The sequence below is a fragment of the Amblyomma americanum genome, chromosome 1 (genome assembly GCF_052857255.1).
Source record: "Amblyomma americanum isolate KBUSLIRL-KWMA chromosome 1, ASM5285725v1, whole genome shotgun sequence".
Lineage (NCBI taxonomy): Eukaryota > Metazoa > Arthropoda > Arachnida > Ixodida > Ixodidae > Amblyomma > Amblyomma americanum.
The window spans coordinates 486,461,871-486,479,487 of record NC_135497.1 but is presented as its reverse complement, the minus strand read 5'-3'; the positions used below and the strand labels follow the sequence as shown (position 1 = coordinate 486,479,487).

At 42.8% G+C, this 17,617-nt stretch overlaps 1 non-coding gene across 1 annotated transcript; it reads left to right on the top strand.

Annotated features, from left to right (window-relative positions):
- Positions 1–8,934: 8,934 nt before the first annotated feature.
- Positions 8,935–9,098, top strand: LOC144116550 (U1 spliceosomal RNA). Its single transcript, XR_013311882.1, has one exon. It is a non-coding gene; the product is annotated as a U1 spliceosomal RNA (small nuclear RNA).
- Positions 9,099–17,617: the final 8,519 nt, after the last annotated feature.

Here is a 17,617-nt window from a genome sequence, read left to right as displayed (position 1 = left end):
TTCATAACAGAATAACTGCTCAGTGAAATTGCTTAATTCTAGTTCAGTAGTTGGCAACACTTATGTAGATGATTGCAAAAAAAAATCAGCCGTCTGTCTTGAAAGGCATTGGAAATAATGGTACCTTTGTAAGAAAAAAACACTGTTTTGAGATAATAGAGCGTAAAGAGAAAAAAGATGTGAAAAACCATTTTTTATTCGCAGAAACGCCTCCATAGTAATTAGTTTAATACCCCCTGCTTCGTAGTCACTGTCGCTGTCTTTTTTTCGCTTTTCGGCTTGTCGTTTTGACTGTCGGGCCTCTTTTGTAAGCTGTCGTGTTGCTCGGTCCGCAAAGTACATGCGCTTATGGTCAGCTTCCCTCAGCCACTTGATGGTGTAGCTCCCTGGGTTCAATCCACACGCCTTCAAAACGTTGGCCCGTGCGATGCTACCATCATTAAATGAAAGAACAGCATCCAGTGTTGCCATCCGTAGGGTCCGAAGCCTAACAAACACATTCTTTGGCGCGCGTTCCCAAACAACATGGTTGAACGACTCATTTGCATTTTGAGTTCGCCCATGCAGGCACTTCTCTAGGAGCTCAGCCTTCGATAGCTCCCTATAAATGGGTTTGATAGCCTCCAAGACAGATGCAGGCAAACTCTCCTTGTGGAAAAATGGCTTGCCCTCTGACTGACTTCTGTTGAAGGCACACCACGTATCAGGTCCCTTTGGGCAAAGTCCATGGCATGGGTCATCGTCTGTGGCCGATAAGTGGAAGAAGGTTGCCCAAACGGCCTTTCGCATTTCATCCAGGTTTCCTACATTTCTTCTGATGGCCAAACCATAGTACGTCTGGAGCTTGTCTATTACTGCATCAGTCAGTCGGCCTCGGCCTGAGAGGCTCTTTCCATCAGAGAGTTTTCCTGCTTTGTTTACTTTTTTTAGCCTTCGTAACCTTGTGCTCATCCTTTTTTGCACGTGCCCTATGCACTCAACCTTGGATATTTCAGCGGAATCACCATATGGCATTTGTGCCTTCACAGCCATAAAAGCCTTGCTGTCACCATCCCCAAGGTATTTGACGTATCGAACGCCGTGAAGCTCCTCACTCCTGCCGAAAATTTTCAGTGCTCCTGCGACTTCCATTCCACCGCTGGTGCCTTGGTAGTTGCTTTGGCACACCTCTCTATGAAGGGGGTCACTGTTTGTACCCTTGATGCTGCACTTTGGACAACGTTTAGACAAAACCTCCACATCCAGCACTTTCCCAGAGTCTACACTGGTCGCAGAGACTATGCCGTTATTGGAAGTATGGCCTCGCTTCTGCCAGCTTCCATCAAGAGCAACTGCGATGTCTTTATCCCCCTCATTCAGCTGCACAGCTTCGTCAGCTGCCCTTTTCATCGACTCCTGAGCAGCAGCTTCGATGTGACCTAGAAGCTCTTGATTGTATTTCGCAAACTTTGTCGGCGGCTTAGGAAGGTTTAGCATAGCACAGAGTATATTTCCTGCAGCCATTCCCTTACCAATGGACCTCAAGGCATACACTAACCTGAGGTTGGCTTCATAGCGGCCAGAAGTAGTTTTCTTCGACGTCTCAAATCGTTGTGCGGCACTATACCCTTCACAGTTCAAACTGTAAACGCTTGCAACACCTACCCGTTTTGTCACAATTTCGATGAGCTCAACACTTCCACCGACCTCTCTGCACACACAAATCTGTGTAATTGCGGCAAAAATGCCGTCCATGTCCATTGAGGCATATTGGCTGCTGCTCTGTAGCACATCCTCTTCCTGGAAGCACAGAGAAAATCTTGAAAGCTTCGATGTCGAGGAGCTGGCGCGTTCGGCGTTCGGGATCTCATTCGGTCGTGGACATCCTTTTGCTTTTTCACGATGAGCGTAGCGGTTGCCGTGAAATTCACGCCTGACGAAGGCATTCTTTGCCCTGGGCATCTCAACTTATCAGCAGCAACCAACACCGGCACAATTTACAATACTGATCGAAAGGGATAGCACTCGGACGCAGCACGGTCAGGTGACATAACTCGCCAAAACTTTTTTGGATTCGAATTTAAGAGAGAAGGTAAATCTGTGGAGAAATATTTAATTTTAACTGCAGCAAAAGCAGAGCAGTACGTTTTTAAGCAAATGCTGTACCTTTCCCACGAAGGAGCATTATTGACGCGTTTAGCGGTATTGTACCGACGTTTCTTTTTATTCCTGAGCTTACGTAGGGCATTAGTAAACCAAGGATTTGTTTTGTCATTTGTTATCGAGATCAACGGGATATATTTGTTAATTAGAGTAGACATTTTATTCTTGAAACATACCCAGTTATCTTCCACCGAGTGATTATAAAAAGAAGGAAGTAGCGTGCGGTTGAAAAATACTTCAAGTTCATCGTTTAATTTAGAGTATTTTGCTTTAATATAATCACGTAATATTTTTTTGTGATCCCTGAAAAGGGTAGTGGAACACTGATTGTTACCTGAAGAAGGTCGTGATCGCTAAAGCCGTTTAGATGAACAACAGATTCAATTTTTTCGGGGGTGTTGGTGAGTATAAGGTCTGGAATGTTAGTACCGCGGGTTGGTTTGTTAACGACCTGGAACAGGTTAACATCTAAAGTTAAGTTAAGAAAATCCACAGATGTTCGACAAGATGATGATAGATTACGCCAATTTATGAGCGGAGAGTTAAAATCACCGAATAAGTAAACAGAATGCGCAGGACAGAGCTGGAGGGCCGTGGTTATGCTATTGCGTAGTTCTGTAACGAAAGAAGTGCTGAAGTCAGGTGGACGGTAGCAAGCACCTACCGGTAGTTTGGTCGTATTTATTTTTACTTCAACCCACACAATCTCAAGAGATGAGCTCGAGTCGATAATAAGGGAAGATAATGACTTTTTAACTCCAAGATGAACACCCGCGCCTCTCTTGCTAGTTCGATCTTTGCGGTAAATATTATAAGAATGGTTATCAGGAAGAATTTCGTCGTCAGTATTGTCAGGATTTAGCCATCTTTCGGTAAGAACAAGAATATTAGATTCGTTATCGTCAAGCAGAGAGCAAACTAATTTGCGCTTGGGCATGATGCTCCGTATGTTTGCGTAAGATAGTGTCAACAAAGACCCATTGATAGGTAGCTTTGACTGTGGAAGAGCCCGAGAGCAAGTGCTTATGTCTAGCTATCTTTGCGACATGACAACGGTATCAGTGTTTTTGCCGTATGCGTAAGTCTGATTCCTTATAAACAGCCGATCTGCTGACAGTTTAAAAGGAACTTTTTGAGGTTTGGAGAAGTCAAGCAGCTTCTTTCTAGCGTGTCGCGTAGCTGGGGAGAAATCTTCCCCGATTGAATATTTTAAGCCTTTTAATTTGTGTGCAGATGACAAGATGCGTTGCTTCTCTTTAAAAAAGTTAGTTTAGCTATTATAGGTCTGTTCATTCCTTCTTGGTATTTCCCAAGCCTAAATACGCGTTCGAATTGCGAACTGATTGTTTCAGTTTGCTGTTTTTCAGAGCAGAATTTTATGACTTCCTTTTCAGTGGTAGCCCAGTCCTCATCAGGGTCATCTTCTATCCCGAAAATCAGCAAATTACTTCGTCTGAGCCTGTTTTCTGCGTCCTCACATTTTGAAGTTATTGTTTGCAGCTGATCTGAGACATCACTTAAAGTTTTGATTCCTTTTTCCTTCATGCTCGAATCTACAGCGTTTTCTGAGGATGTGGCCAACTCAAGCGCCGCAACCTTGGCTGTTCGAATGATGAGTTCATTATTAGTGGCAACTTGTTTGTCCTTTGCGCTTTTTAATTCTGTCAAGAGCGCCTCTTGTGCGGCCTCTAGTTTCTGTATCGACTCAAGAGCCGAGGCAAACGCATCTGCCTCAGCTTTTGACATTGGACCTGGGTTCGTCTCAACGTCGCCAGAAAGCAAGAGGAGCAAATCAAACATTGCAGAGTAGAGCGAACACAGAAGTAAATTAGAATTAGAACTCTTTAAGACATCAATCCACTCAAGTGGACACGACACCGCGATCAAACAGCAGTTTTTACTCCTAAAGCATGCAGCACACCGAACGTAACTAACCTGCAATAACAGTAGCTGAGTACGCTGCATACTCGATGAGGTGTCGTGCCCGAAGTGGACGCTTGCTGGCTGGCTTTTAAGTCCTCCTTCTGTGCTGTCCATTGTAGTCCCCAATCGCCGTTGCCAGATGTGCGCTAAATTCTGGTCTGGATTCGGCGCCGTGATTACCAAGGCAAGCAGAGGTGGTGTCGCATCATCGGTGCGCAGTCTGCACGTGCCGGGAAGTGCTGAGCAAACGGCCCAAGTGACGGTCACCTGCAATAGCAGCAGCTGAGTACGCTGCATACTCGATGCGGTGTCGTGCCCCATGTTGTATTTAACGAAAAGGGGCCCTGTCCGTAAGTTGCGTCTATTGCCTCGCTAGTTCTCACACAAGCGTAGCACCTTTCTTGTGGGATAGTTAATTTATTATAATTATAAGCTGTCGTCGTTCCGTCGACCATTGATCCATAACATTGTATAGAAATAAAGAGAAAAATAGAATACCTGTTTTAAGGAGGTGGGTATCAGATTCCTGATTGTGTAGATTCTCCCAATTATTAGCGCCAAATCACCCTTTATTATATGAACATGCATATTCCATGAAACCTGTTAACTAAACCATAGGCACAAAAATTTTTGTTTTTTTACCTTTTCTATCACAGTTTCGTCATAGGTCGCATTTATGGTTGAATAGTGTCTTCAATTTATGGCCTTAAATGTTATGTACTTTGTATTACTTGCATTTGTAATCAATTTGTTATTTAAAAGCCATCGTGATAATTTAGGCAAGTATTCATTAGCAGCCTTTTTCAAGCTTGCGTTCTTTTCTCCACTGAAGAAGACATTGGTGTCATCCGCATGTAAAATTATGATGGTAAAGCCCGGGACTGAGGTAATATCATTGATGTATACCAGGGATAAAAACAGCCCTAAAATGGATTCTTGAACCACACCATAGAGAATTTGCAATTTACTCTATGATATACTCATATTGTTAACATGCTAGTAGCGATCACATAGATAAATTTTGATTAAACTGAGTGCTTTTCGACGTACGCTATGGATATAAAGCTTTTTATCAAAATGTGCTGTACAGTGTCGAATGCATTCTTGAGGTCCAAAAATAGCCCCTGGGTGCATATTGTCACATGCTTTGTGTCCACGGGGAAGCGGAGAATATCAGATCCGTAGAGGAACAGGAAGCTGCTCGGCCTGACCTGGTTGAGATCTCCGCCCCCGTCACTCAACCTCTTAAAAGGACGCTCCTGACTTACTCAGTGAATGCTGACTACGTAACAGTTGTGGTGGATGTGCTTGGTATCGATCCTATTACCTAGTACCTGAAGAAGTTAAAAGTTGGATTTTTGCTTAAAGGAATTGCTGAAGATAAATACAACTTCCTTTTTAGCAAAACCAGTTTGAAGTCTACGGCCGATGTCATCAAGCACTGCAGAACGTTCTATGCCTTGAAGCTTCTTCGCACTGCTACCAAAGTTGGGCGCCTGGCCAATGCAGTTCCGTCGCAAGCGTTGATGTCGCTGCTCCAGTGTCGATGGCTGATTAGACCCCCTGAACAATGTGCCTTTTCTTTCTTTTTTAGACTGTTTCAAGTTTTCATATTTTCCCATGTTGATTAAAATCTGGAACAACCGTGATTGTTCCTTGCGTAGTTTGCCTCCTGAAGAGTTTGCCAGTACAGAGCCTTTTCATATTAAGACATAATACCTTGTTCTTTTTATTTGTAACCACTCCTGCAATGCCGGTCACCATAGAGAGCAGTATGTGCAATAAAAAAAATGACGAAGTCCAAGCAGTGGTGTCACCCAGGGCCACCAGTCGAAAAGAAGTTCAAACAACCTCGTTCTGCTGGCAAAGTCATGGGCAGTGTTTTTTGATATTGTAAGGGGATACTGCTGTGCGATTTCATTAATCCTGGGACAACAGTCCACTCAGACAGCTATTGTGCAAAAATTTGGAAACTCAGGCGAGCTATCCATATCCTCCGGGCAAGGACGACTGGCATCCCGTGTACCGCTTCATGACACAAAAGCCCGACCTCACGTCTCGCGCAATTCTGGAACTTTTGAGAAACATTGGGTGGACTGTCATGCCCCACCCCCCGTAGAGTCCAGACCTGGCGCCTAGTGATAATCACTTGTTCCTCAAGTCAAAAGAAATATTTGGTGGGCAACGCTTCCGGAGCGACAATGATGTCAAGGAAGAGGTGAAACGCTTCCTCAGCTGGTTGGCGGCGGAGTTCTACGATATTGGCATACCGAAATTGAAGCAACGTCCATTAAATGCGTAGAAAAAAATGGTGATAATGTATACATCTAGAGCAAAGCATCATCTTTCCGATCTTGTAAATTTCTTTGCGTATAAACAATGCTGTGTGTTTCTAAAATTGATGGTAACCTTATTTCTCGATCAACCCTCGTGTGTGTGTGTGTGTGCTTGCGTGCGTGCCTGTGTGCGTGCATGCGTAGGTGTGTGTGTGTGTGTTTGTGTGTGGGGGGTTGTGGGTGTGTTTCGAATGTATGAAAACATGTGCTGCATAATGGCCTTTGTCTTTCACAAAATAAGTGATAAGCTACTGATCAGAAAGTGAATAATGCAGGGAGACAGGATATCTCTATACTATTTACTGCGTCTTTACAGGTACCATACAGAGAATTGAATTGGTAAGAGGCGGGCATAAAAGCTAATAGAGAATACTATAGCGATCTCCAGCTTGCTCAACACATCGCCTTGCTCAGCAACTCAAAGGCCGCACTTTAATGCATGATCCAGGACCTAGATATGCAAAGCCAAACCGTGGCTGTAAAAATCAATAAGAATAAATTTAAAGGGATGATGAGCAGCCTCGGAAGGAGACAACAGATTGTGATAAGCACTGGAGGATTGGAAGAGGTAAGCAAATACATCTACTTAAAGAAAGTAGTCCCTGTACATCATGAAAACTACAGTGAAATAACTAGGACAACAAAAATGAATATGAGTGCATTTGGGAGGCGCTGTTATGGGGTGAACGCCAGATTTAAAATATACCTCAGGCGGACACTATATAACAGCGCTATCTAAGCAAGACAAACCTACGGGGCAGAATCGTCAAGGCTATTGAGAGTGGTTACAAATAAGATGGAAAAGCACACCGAGCGATTTAAAGAAAAATTGCAGGCTTAACGTTGTGGTACCAGAAGTCAAATATCTAGGTGTGCGTTTTCAGCAGATCTTTCGTTTAAGCACCACATTAACAACACGCTTAAAAAGGGCCCGGGTATCCTTAACCTCGTGATACAAAGTCTTCGTGGCGCTCCTCAAATACTGAAAAACGCGGCACACTAGTTATAGTATAACCGCCCTTGGAATACCGTTCCACCTATGTGACCCCCGTCAAAGGTGCCTGGTCGATAGAACTGCAGGTATACATAGCCGCTCGGCGAGGTTTATATTAAACAATTTTGCCAGAGAGCTAGTGTCGCAAAAATAAAGCCAAACAAAGGACTCAAACCTTTCGGCAGAAGGCGGAAGGTAAACCGGCTGAATCAAATGCATGTCATTCATGTAACTCAAGTCGTAAAGAGAAATCTCAATACATGAAATCTCCCCACTACATCTCAAGTATGTGGGATTACAGCAGTAAAAATACAGGAATTAAATGTCGGACAAATTACATAAAATTCTTTTCTTCAGAGAAACAATTTCGAAATGCAATGCTTTAAAGCGGATGTAGTCGCAGTTGACGGTGTCCGCTTCGCTCAACTGATGAATAATTTGTAATTAATAGAGTTACTGTTGTACTGTGCGGTTGTTTTGGCTTGTATTACGTGTGTTGAACGTGAGAACGCTTTGTTTTGTAGTCACCATGCCATTGATTTTTTGTCTGTTCACATGTTTGTTTTTGTCATTATTTTATGCCACAAGCATGCTGGAATGCTACGGAACTGCCGGATATGCTGTAAATAAATAGTTAAGGTCTGTAATGTGGGAGTTCAAACCCAAAAGAGGCAGTAAGAGCGCTGAAGAGGACAGAGAACCAAGGAGGATTGATGTGCTAGTCGAAATGAAGGTGATCTATGACTTTGTAGGGTTTAAGGTCCCAAAGCGACCCAGGCTATGAGGGACGCCGCAGTAGAGAGCTCCAGATCATTTAAACCACATGGGGTTCTGAACCATGAACTGGCATCGCACAGCAAAAGGGGATCTAGTATTACCTCTCTATTGAAATGCGACGGTGGCGGCCGGGATCTAACCGACTCCGAGGCGGATCAGGAGAGCTTTTATATATTTAATCCCAAATCTGTGGCTAAAATTATATTTCCGCAGGGATAGCACGAATAGCGTTAGATGTGCTTGCGCCTGGAAAATATTTAAACACCTAAGCCGATCCTTCCTCTATCGAAGTAAATTGTGCAATGCAGTCCTTTTTTTTTAATAATGTCAATATTCACAAATACGCCAGTTCTAAATACTACGATACAGATATCCTGGCTGTGACGCCTTTCACAGCATCAATTCATATAGTTTTCTTCTTCTTCCTAAAAAGGCGCAGCGCGCGTGCCCTTCACGCACGTGGGGCAATCGTCAGCCCGAAGCAACTGCATCTCGAGAGTGCATGCGCTGCGCCATCAAAGCCGTCCTGCTAAGAGCGATTTGCAATGAAAAAAATCAGTGCATTAATCAGCCACATTTCCTATTTCGACCTATAATTTTCAGATCTGAAACGCCTAAAATTAGATCCTACATACGTCCTATTTTATCAATACCACGTGGGATCTTCTGAAGATACTTTTCACCAAGCATCTGTTCTCACAGGGGAAGTGATGGTGGACGCTTTAGACCGGCCACCAAGCAATCAGTGATCCCGGGCATCTTAACTTTACCGGGTGCTGGGACTTCGGTGATCAACGAGGCCGAGTCCACGGGTGGAGGCCGGTGCATTGCATTACGGCCGGCTGAAGCCCGTCTCTTTTCCTAGATGGGGAAGCTGTGGCACATAATTTTTGGTAGTGGGGTTTCGGCGTGCGCGCCAGCCCCTGCCGTAATCGAATAAAAAGAGAGATCACATGACACTTTCAGTTTTCGCGGAAGGACGATGCATGCAAATCACAGATACGCTTAATTTAGGTGACATTAAAGCGCGAAGCGTAAGCAGTGAACTCCTACCCATCGCTAGGCATCCTCTGAGCGCCAGTGCGTCCTTAGCTTTATAGGTCCCCCTGCACCTGCGACGGTTAGGGAGCCATGTACTGGCATGTATGTTTATCTTACGAACTGGCATGTATGTTTCTTTTACGGTCTGTTTCCGCTGGCGTTTAGAGATTTTGATGCGAATTTGTTGTGAACACGGTGTCTCCGTGGTAGTGCTGTTATGAAACTGAAACCATATTTATGACAATATTTGGGTGAACTTCCAATCTTACTGCATTTTTGACTTTGCTGCTGTTTATTCCATAATCCATCCGTAAGAAACGAATAGCATTTATTCAAGGTGAGGTTGTGCTCTTGTACTGATAGGTACTGCAGCCACAAGTAACGAAAAGTGGTATGGAGTAAACTTAACGAAATGAACTGCGGTGATGATAAATCAACACCGAAGTGTCGTTGAATTTGGAATCACACTGGTGGAATCGGTTTGCCATTTTTTTTCTCGCCTAAATAAAGGCACAACTTGAGGCCTTTTTGCAAGACAGCATACATAGTTCTCCGTGGTTGGTATGTGCGAGGAGTCCCACGGCAGTCTGTTTTTTGTTATTTTGTTCCTTTATTCCTTCCTCAGACAATGTCTAAGAAGAGGCCAGGGCTAAATGCTCTGAGCCTGAAGAGGCCTTGGACTCTTCTAATAATTTTTTGCAGCAACGAACAGAACTCAGGCGTAATACTTCGGCCAGTAGTAATGATACAATGTAAACAACTCTTTCAAAGGAAAAATTGTACCGCCCTGAACATCAGTCTCAAAAGATCGAACGTTGTAAGAATACGCGGCTTCTGCTGACACATCCAGGATTGCATGCAAAGGGCACAAGCAATAAAAAACATGAAGTGCGAAACTTGCAATACAAAAATCTAAACCAGTATACAAGAAAAGCGAAGCCGAAAGTTCGGTGAGTTGGATAACGTTCATGACGAAAAGATAACGCACATGTAACACGCGTCATTCGCTTTCCGACATCGTGTTCTTCCTGTGCCATCTCTCCATCATGAACAACAAAAGCAAAACTAGGACACCAGAATAATTTTTGTATCCAATGGCAAGCATTTCTTACCTTAATCCATGTGTAAACCGCGGAACACGTATTGGCGATTCAACCAATTTGGTCACGGCCTAGTAATAACAGGTATCAATGAGTTTTGTATAAACTTAATGAATTAACCAAGAAGTTTGGTTTGGTTTATAGGGCTCTAACGTCCCAATGTGACTAAGGCTATGAGAGACACCGTAGTGAAGAGCTCCGGAAATTAAGACCACCTGGGGTTCTTTATTGTGCACTGACATCGCACAGCACACGGGCCTCTAGAATTTCGCCTTCATCAAAATTCGACTGCTGCGGCCTGGATCAAACCCGCGTCTTTCGGTCCAGCAGCTGAGCGCCATAACACTCAGCCACCACACCGGCTAATTAACCAAGAAGTGTCTGCATTTCCATTCCTAAACAGTAAAGGATTTGTAGAAAACCATGTGCATTCCAGAGGTATTCAACACCTTAGCAGACAGAAAATTTAGCTTTTGGCGACCATAATTAGTTTGCACCACAGGCGTTCTCCGTTTATGATCACGGATCGGGTATGCACAGCTGTGTTCTCCTGCAGTGATAAGTGGTTTGGTTCGATTAACCCACTGCAGCAGTTTAAAGTAGTAGACCTAGTTTGCATTTATTTATTTATTTATTTATTTAAAATACCTTACAGACCCTATGGGGGCATTGTGTAAGGGTGGTTACAGAGTAAGCAGCCTTCTAAAGTGGTATACAAAAAATACACCTCAATTCAGGGCTCACCAACATTATTACCAAGATAAAACCATAAAACACGAGCAACTGTAGTAATGAAAGGCCACAAAGGTACACTTAAGAAAAAAACATGAGTAAAACTTAACGTAAGGCATTAATACTAGAAAGTAAAATACACAAAGAATGAACATATCAGGGAGTATAATTCTTGAAGTGATATTCAGGAAAAAAGACGCAAAAAAGCAATAATATATACAGGTCATACAAGCGAACACACGACGCAGCATAAAATAGCAATTCACAGGAGCGAGATAGCAATACATCACAAATATCACAAGAAGTTCGAAGCCGATTGCAAAGTGTAAGAAACAAGATGAAGTTATTTGTAAGTGCTATTATGAACAATGCTCCTGTAGGAGATGACGAAATTTTTCTTGATCTGACTCGGAAGCAATGTGATCAGGCAGATTATTCCAAAAGCAAATGGCGGTAGGGAGTGCGGAAAAGTTAAAAGCATGTTTCGTACCGTACATGCGCGCAAAGCTTAAGTGGTTATTTAAACGACGAGACGTGTTCGAGGCGGTCTGGATAGGTAGTGTGGATTGTGTGGCATTATAAACATATTTGTGAAACAAGGATAGCAGAGCGATATTACGGCGAAGAACTAAAGGCTGTATGGAATCATCGACTTTCATTTGCGTTACGCTGGAGTGATGGCTATAATTACGTGAAATGAAACGGGCAGCTCGGTTCTGGACTGATTCAATCATGTCGATTAAGTATGTAGGATATGGGGACCGAATGGAAGATGCATGCTCGAGCTGAGGACGAACAAATGTCAGATAGGCCAATTTGCGGATGTGGGAAGGTGAATTACTCAGATTACCACGTAGGTAACCTAATGTCCTTGAAGCTTTTGCGCAAACGGCTGTAATATGGTCTGTCCAAGAGAGGTTCTCGGTTAGGTGAACACCCAAATATTTATACGATACTGTATGTAACTATTCATTATTACTGACGTTGTATAAAAAATGTGAGTTGTCACGCTTACGACTAAAAGAAATTACCTGACATTTTGACACATTTAAAGCCATTAACCAGGTGTTACACCAACTATGAATTAGGCTAAGGTCATTTTGAAGGGCCAGGTGGTCGTCAGTACTGTTAATTGATCTGTAAATAATGCAGTCGTCAGCGAAAATACGTAAACGAGAAGAAACATTAGGTGGCAAATTATTTATGTAAATTAGGAAGAGTAAAGGGCCCAAAACACTGCCCTGAGGCACACCAGAAGTAACATAAGTAGGACACGAAGCAATATTATTGACTACTGTGAACTGTTGACGATTCGAAAGAAAATTACGAAGCCATGTTAGAGTGAAGGAGTCAATTCGAAGTGCAGTTAATTTAGCAATAAGGCAACAATGAGCTACACGATCAAATGCTTTGGAAAAGTTAAGGAAAATGCAATCGGTCTGCTGGTTATTGTTCATGTTAAGGTGCAGATCAGTCGTGAATTCGAGTAACTGTGTCTCACATGATAATCCTTTCCTGAAACCATGTTGACGGCGAAAAAAGAAATTATTGGACTCTAGGTGATTATAAATATAAGTAGCCATTATATGTTCGAGCATCTTGCAGTAAATGCAGGTCAATGAAATTGGACGGTAGTTTTCCGGGGAGTGTTTATCCCTCGTTTTAAATATGGGTATGATTTTGGGCATTTTCCAGTCATTTGGGAGCTGTCCCGATGACAAAGACTGCTTGAATATATGGTACAGAATGTTACTGGATATAGAAATGGTATTTTTTAATATCTTGGAACTAATATTGTCAATACCAGATGAAGTAGAAAACTTCAAATTATTATTAAGGCATGCAATTCCCTCCACCGAGATTTCAATACATTCCATGAATTGCCAGTCAAAATCAGCAACATCAGGTACATTGGTATGATCCTCGCGGCTGAAAATCGATGAAAAAAAAACGTATTAAACGCAGAGGGGCACACATTGTCATGGAGGGAGTATTTGTATCGCTATGTAAAGCTATCTGGTAAGAGTCACGGTCAGTTGATATAACTCGCCAAAACTTTTTTGGATTCGAATTTAAGAGAGAAGGTAAATCTGTGAATTATTTATTTTAGCTGCAGCTAAAGCAGAGCAGTACGTTTTTAAGCAAATGCTGTACCTTTCCCACGAAGGAGCATTATTGACGCGTTTAGCGGTATTGTACCGACGTTTCTTTTTATTCCTGAGCTTACGTAGGGCATTAGTAAACCAAGGATTTGTTTTGTCATTTGTTATCGAGATCAACGGGATATATTTGTTAATTAGAGTAGACATTTTATTCTTGAAACATACCCAGTTATCTTCCACCGAGTGATTATAAAAACAAGGAAGTAACGTGCGGTTGAAAAATACTTCAAATTCATCGTTTATTTTAGAGTATTTTGCTTTATTATAATCACGTAATATTTTCTTTATGATCCCTGAAAAGGGTAGTGGAACACAGATTGTTACCTGAAGAAGGTCGTGATCGCTAAAGCCGTTTAGATGAACTACAGATTCAATTTTTTCGGTGCTGTTGGTGAGTATAAGGTCTAGAATGTTGGTACCGCGGGTTGGTTTGTTAACGACCTGGAACAGGTTAAGATCTAAAGTTAAGTTAAGAAAATCCACAGATGTTCGACAAGATGATGATAGATTACGCCAATTTATGAGCGGAAAGTTAAAATCACCGAATAAGTAAACAGAATGCGCAGGACAGAGCTGGAGGGCCGTGGTTATGCTATTGCGTAGTTCTGTAACGAAAGAAGTGCTGAAGTCAGGTGGACGGTAGCAAGCACCTACCGGTAGTTTGGTCGTATTTATTTTTACTTCAACCCACACAATCTCAAGAGATGAGCTCGAGTCGATAATAAGGGAAGAACGCCCCCGCCTCTCTTGCTAGTTCGATCTTTGCGGTAAATATTATAAGAATGGTTATCAGGAAGAATTTCGTCGTCAGTAATGTCAGGATTTAGCCATGTTTCGGTGAGAACAAGAATATTAGATTCGTTATCGTTAAGCAGAGAGCAAACTAATTCGCGCTTGGGCATGATGCTCCGTATGTTTGCGTAAGATAGTGTCAACAAAGACCCCTTGATAGGTAGCTTTCACTGTGGAAGAGCTTCTGTCTAGCGTGTAGCGTAGCTGGGGAGAAATCTTCCCCGATTGAATATTTTAAGCCTTTTAATTTGTGTGCAGATGACAAGATGCGTTGCTTATCTTTAAAAAAAGTTAGTTTAGCTATTATAGGTCTGTTCTTTCCTTCTTGGTATTTCCCAAGCCTAAGTACGCGTTCGAATTGCGAACTGATTGTTTCAGTTTGCAGTTTTCCAGAGCAGAATTTTATGACTTCCTTTTCAGTGGTAGCCCAGTCCTCATCAGGGTCATCTTCTATCCCGAAAATCCGCAAATTACTTCGTCTGAGCCTGTTTTCTGCGTCCTCACATCTTGAAGTTATTGTTTGCAGCTGATCTGAGACATCACTTAAAGTTTTGATTCCTTTTTCCTTCATGCTCGAATCTACAGCGTTTTCTGAGGAAGTGGCCAACTCAAGCGCCGCAACCTTGGCTGTTCGAATGATGAGTTCATTATTAGTGGCACCTTGTTTGTCCTTTGCGCTTTTTAATTCTGTCAAGAGCGCCTCTTGTGCGGCCTCTAGTTTCTGTATCGACTCAAGAGCCGAGGCAAACGCATCTGCCTCAGCTTTTGACATTGAACCTGGGTTCGTCTCAACGTCGCCAGAAAGCAAGAGGAGCAAATCAAACATTGCAGAGTAGAGCGAACACAGATGTAGATTAGAACTCTTTATGACATCAATCCACTCAAGTGGACACGACATCGCGATCAAACAGCAGTTGTTACTCCTATAGCATGCAGCACACCGAACGTAACTAACCTGCAATAACAGTAGCTGAGTACGCTGCATACTCGATGAGGTGTCGTGCCCGAAGTGGACGCTTGCTGGCTGGCTTTTAAGTCCTCCTTCTGTGCTGTCCATTGTAGTCCCCAATCGCCGTTGCCAGATGTGCGCTAAAGTCTGGTCTGGATTCGGCGCCGTGATTACCAAGGCAAGCCGAGGTGGTGTCGCATCATCGGTGCGCAGTCTGCACGTGCCGGGAAGTGCTGAGCAAACGGCCCAGGTGACGGTCACCTGCAATAGCAGTAGCTGAGTACGCTGCATACTCGATGCGGTGTCGTGCCCCATGTTGTATTTAACGAAAAGAGGCCCTGTCCGTAAGTTGCGCCTATTGCCTCGATATTTCTCACACAAGCGTAGCACCTTTCTTGTGGGATAATTAATTTATTATAATTATAAGCTGTCGTCGTTCCGTCGACCAATAATTCATAACATAGTATAGAAAAAAAAGAGAAAAATAGAATACCTGTTTTAAGGAGGTGGGTATCAGACTTCTGATTGTGTAGATGCTCCCAATTATTAGCGCCAAATCACCTTTTAATTTATTAACATGCATATTCCATGAAACCTGTTAGCTGAACCATAGTCACAAATTTTTTTGTTTTTTTACCTTTTCTATCACAGTTCCGTCATAGGTTGCATTTATGGTTGAATAGTGTCTTCAATTTATGGCCTTGAATAATATGTATTTTGTATTACTTGCATTTGTAATCAATTTGTTATTTAAAAGCCATCGTGATAAATTAGGCAAGTATTCATTAGCAGCCTTTTTCAAGCTTGCTTTCTTTTCTCCCCAGAAGAAGACATTGGTGTCATCCGCATTTAAAATTATGACGGTAAAGCCAGGGACTGAGGTAATATCATTGATGTATACCAGGGACAAAAACAGCCCTAAAATGGATCCTTGAACCACACCATACAGAATTTGCATTTTACTCTGTGATATACTCATATTGTTAACATGCTAGTAGCGATCACATAGATAACTTTTGATTAAACTGAGTGCTTTTCGACGTACGCTATAGATATAAAGCTTTTTATCAAAATGTGCTTTACAGTGTCGATTGCATTCTTGCTCGGCCTGACCTGGTTGAGATCTCCGCCCCCGTCACTCAACCTCTTAAAAAGACGCCCCTGACTTACTCAGTGCCTGCTGACTACGTAACAGTTGTGGTGGATGTCCTGTTTATCGATCCTAGTACCTAGTACCTGGAGAAGTTAAAAGTTGGATTTTTGCCTAAAGGAATTGCTGAAGATAAATACAACTTCCTCTTTAGCAAAACCAGTTTGAAGTCTACGGCCGATGTCATCAAGCACTGCAGAACGTTCGATGCCTTGAAACTTCTTCGCACTGCTACCAAAGTTGGGCGTCTGGCCAATGCAGTTCCGTCGCAAGCGTTGACGTCGCTGCTCCAGTGTCGATGGCTGATAAGACCCCCTGAACAATGTGCCTTTCGTTCTTTTTTAGACTGTTTCAAGTTTTCATATTTTCCCATGTTGACTAAAATCTGGAACAACCGTGATTGTTCCTTGCGTAGTTTGGCTCCTGAAGAGTTTGCCAGTACAGAGCCTTTTCATATTAAGACATAATACCTTGTTCTTTTTATTTGTAACTACTCCTGCAATGTCGTTCACCATATAGAGTTCAAACTCCTTCTAGTGGCAAAGTCATGGGCAGTGTTTTTTGAGATCGTAAGGGGATACTGCGGTGCGATTTCATGGATCGTGGGACAACAGTCAACTCAGACAGTTATTGTGCAAAAATTTGAAAACTCAGGCGAGCAATCCATAACCTCCGGGCAAGGACGACTGGCATCCGGTGTAACGCTCTTTGACACCACAGCCCAACCTCACGTATCCCGAAATTCTGGAACTTTTGAGAAACATTGGATGGACTGTGATGCCCCACCCCCCGTAGAGTCCAGACCTGGCGCCTAGTGATAATCACTTGTTCTTGAAGTTAAAAGAAATATTTAGTGGCCAACGCTTCCGGAGCGACAATGTAGACAAGGAAGAGGTGAAACGCTTCCTCAGCTGGTTGGCGGCGGAGCTCTACGATATTGGCATCCAGAAATTGAAGCACCGTCCATAAAAATGCGTAGAAAAAAATGGTGATAATGTATACATCTAGAGCAAAGCATTATCTTTCCGATCATGTAAATTTCTATGCGAATAAAAAATGCTGTGTGTTTCTAAAATTGATGGTAACCTTATTTCTTGATCAACCCCCGTGTGTGTGTCTGTGTGCTTGCGTGCGTGCCTGTGTGCGTGCGTGCGTAGGTATGTGTGTGTGTGCTTGTGTTTGGGGGGTTGTGGGTGTGTTTCGAATGTATGAAAACATGTGCTGCATAATGGCCATTGTCTTTCACGAAATAGGTGATAAACTACTGATCAGAAAGTCAGTAATGCAGGGAGACAGGATATCTCTATACTATTCACCGCGTCTTTACAGGTACCATACAGAGAATTTTATTGGTAAGAGGCGGGCATAAAAGCTAATAGAGAATACCATAGCGATCTCCAGCTTGCCTATCACATTGCATTGCTCAGCAACTCAAAGGCCGCACTTTAATGCATGATCCAGGGCCTAGATATGATAAGCCGAACCATGGGTGTAAAAATCAATAAGAATAAATTTAAAG